Below are 3,556 nucleotides of genomic sequence, written 5' to 3'. Positions count from 1 at the left end.
ACTAATTAATGAGGCCTCACATAAAGTCCTCAAGCAGTGGCACCCTCATTTAAATTGTCAGTTTGCTGGGGCTGTTGCCAATCCAGTAAGGCCAGACTGTAGCTGGGATAAAAAGGTTTCACTTCATTAAGCACCAAAATAATGTCATGGCTCTCTAAGAAATCATACTTGTGGGGAAAAGTCTCTTCTCAGTGACCATTTTTGCTTTTTGCCAATATGATGCCATACAAACTGGCAGGAGATGTGGCTTCCTCAATGAGCATGACGAAGTCACCTTGAATCGCTCCATTGAAAAGCATGGCAAAAAGTGATTCCATGGGCTCAGCTTTGCCCTTCTCTGACATCCGTTCAGAGAGTTAAAATTCGTTGGCTTTTCAGGGCAGTGGGTGACATTACCCATGGTCCTCTACAGATCTTCAATAAGTTGACATTTCAAATCATTTGAATAAATCAAAGTGACAGAGGCACCTTAAGTTGCTGAGTTGGGGAGATGATTATAGAGAGCGAAAGACACATTTTCATTTTATTGCTGATGAGCAAAATAAGTAAAATTTGAAAAGGAAGTGGGATGCTTTGTGGGAGGAACCTTCTCAGGAAGAGGACTGCAAGTGGTACCTCTGTCTTGCCAGTGATAAACTGGTGCAGAAACGTTTCCAAACTATTCATCATGTGCACCCTAAAAACCCGATATGTAGAATCCGCACTATCCCTGAAAACAAGAGAGTCCCTGATTTGGTAAATCTTAACCCTGGAATACAAGCTTTCAGTATCACTTGGAGAAGTGAATCCAGTTTCCCTTAAGTGAAACTCGAGCCTTGGTCCCTCATAGCTATTGACCCTTATCTTCTGCAAAAGACCACTGGTGAAAACACAAGCTTAGTTGCTCTTCTATTTGTGTACAGAAACAGCCTAACTCTGCTTTCAAGCTGCTTTGTTCAAAATGTGCTAAGGATTTGTTGAGTGAATAAAAAAAGCAAGCAAGCAAACAAACCAAACTTTATTTTTTTTCTTATTTCTCTAGAAAACCGGTAAACAAACAAACAAAACTTTAAACCAGACTGCAATTTAGGTCAAAAGTTAGAAAATATATTTGCAGTGCCTAATTCAGGAAGGAAGATCTTTTTAATGCTAATCTACCGCTAATTATAAAATAGGTGATAGCAAGCATTGTGAAGAGCTAAAAAGGAGGGGGTGGGGGCGGTGCTACTTCATAATTTAGTCACCCTTGATTGGAAAGTGGGCGTTTTAAGATTTGACACCAAACCCCAGCGAGTCACTCTGTAGCATGAGTTTCTCTCACTTTGAACTTTCAGTTTGGACACAGAAAGAACAGGGCAAAAAGTAAAGCCAGAAGGGATGATTTTTAAAGGGCAAACTGCAAATAAGGATAGGTTTCAGGCTCCGTTGCAAATAGAGGTGGAATAATGAGAATAAGCTCTGTAAGGCCTGAAGGGAAGGAAACACATGGAGGTGGTCAGCTCCGTGCCCAAAAAAGTGCCCTTGAAGAAGCCTTTATGATCCTGGGTATAAGAAGAAGGTGGGTGGAGCACTAAACCATTCTAAGACGAAGCTATAACATTGACAATGTTGACTCCCTAGAACCAAGTCAGGGGAAGTATGTTTGGAGTCTAAGAAGCACAGTCATGTGTTGCATAATGATGAGGGTACATTCTGAAAAATGTGTCGTTAGGTGATTTTGTTGTGTGAACAGCACAGAGTGCACTTACACATACATAGATGGTATAGCCTACTACGCACCCAGGCTATATGGTGTGGCCTATTGCTCCTAGGCTACGAACCTGAACAGCATGTTGCTATATTGAATACTGTAGGCAATGGGAACACAATGGTAAGTATTTATGTATTGAACATATCTAAATATAGAAAAGGCACAGTAAAAATACAGTATAAGAGATTTAAAAAATTATACACCTGTATAAGGCGCTTACCACGAATGGAGCTTGCAAGACTAGAAGTTGCTCTGGTTGAGTCAGTGAGTGGGTGGTGAGTAAATGTGAAGGTCTAGGACATCACTCCGTGCTACTGTAGACTTTACAAACACTGTACACTTAGGCTATACTACATTTATAAAAGGTATTTTTTCTTGGCTGGACATGGTGGCTCACGCCTGCAATCCCAACACTTTGGGAGGCTGAGGTGGATGGATCACTTAAGTTCAGGAGTTTCAGACCAGCCTGGACAACATGGCAATACATCATCTCTACAAAAAATTTAAAAATTAGCTGTGTGTGGAGGCACACACCTGTAGTCCCAGCTACTTGAGAGGCTGAGGTGGGAGGACCACTTGAGACCAGGAGTTCAAGGCTGCAGTGAGCCATGATTGCATCACTGCGCTCCAGCTTGGGTGACAGAGCAAGACTCTGTCTCAAAAAATACATATTTTTTTCTTTCTTCAATAACTAATTAACCTTAGCTTACTATAACTTTTTCACTTTATAAACTTTTAATTTTTTTTACCTGTTTTACTCTTTTGTAATAACACTTAAACACACATTGTACAGCTGTACAAAAATATTTTCATCATGTATATCCTTATTCTCTAAGCTTATCTACTTTAAAACTTTTACTTTTTATTATTTTTACTTATTTTTAGTTTTTTTTAATGGAACGCATCACAATTTGTGTGTCATTCTTGCACAGGAGCCATGTTACTATTCTCTGTATCATTCCAATTTTAGTATGTGGGCTGCCAAAGCAAGCGCAGTTTTGAAACTTTTTTGTTAAACTCTAAGACCAAACACACACATTAGCCTAGGCCTACACAGGGTCAGCATCATCAGTATCATGGTCTTCCATCTCCACATCTTGTCCCCCTCTGGAAGGTCTTCAGGGGCAGTAACATTCACGAAGCTGTCATCTCCTACGCTAACAATTTTTTCTTCTGGAATACTTCCTGAAGGACCTGCCTGAGCTTGTTTTACACTTAACTGTTTTTTTTAATAAGTAGAAGGAGTCCGCTTGAAAATAATGATAAAAGGTGTGGTATAGTAAATACCTAAACCAGTAATATAGTTGTTTATTGTCATTATCAAGTATATGTTCTATACATAGTCATATTGCTAGTCTTTTATACGACTGGCAGAGCAATAGTTTGTTAACACTAGTATCGCAAACACGAATAATGCATTGCATTGCATTACGGTGTTAGGGCTGCAACGTTACTATGACTACAATGCCACTAGGCAATAGGACATTTTTAATTCCATTGTAATTTTATAGGACCACCATTGTACATGTGGTCCTGTGATTGAGCAAAACATCGTTATGGGGCACATGACTGTAGCTTTTGGGCAAGTGGGTCTCAATCCTGCCTGCATATTAGAATCACCTGGAGAGCTTATAAAACTTTTGCTGTCTGGGCTGCCGTCTGAACTAATTAAATCAGAATATTTGGGTGTGAGACCCAGGAATTGGTATTTTTATTTATTTATTTTCAAGATTAGGTAATTCGATTGATTGATTTACTTCCTTATAGCTGTCAGTATTTTCGAAACTCCATAGGTGATATCAATGTGGAGTCAAGGTTGAGAACCAT

General features: G+C 39.5%; 1 non-coding gene across 1 annotated transcript; it reads right to left on the bottom strand.

Moving 5' to 3' along the window:
* Positions 1-2,617: 2,617 nt before the first annotated feature.
* LOC115833410 lies at positions 2,618-2,723 on the bottom strand. Its single transcript, XR_004028845.1, has one exon. It is a non-coding gene; the product is annotated as a U6 spliceosomal RNA (small nuclear RNA).
* Between the last annotated feature and the right edge of the window lie 833 nt (positions 2,724-3,556).

This window comes from Nomascus leucogenys, chromosome X, assembly GCF_006542625.1.
Source record: "Nomascus leucogenys isolate Asia chromosome X, Asia_NLE_v1, whole genome shotgun sequence".
Lineage (NCBI taxonomy): Eukaryota > Metazoa > Chordata > Mammalia > Primates > Hylobatidae > Nomascus > Nomascus leucogenys.
This window is presented reverse-complemented; position numbering and strand designations above follow the sequence as displayed.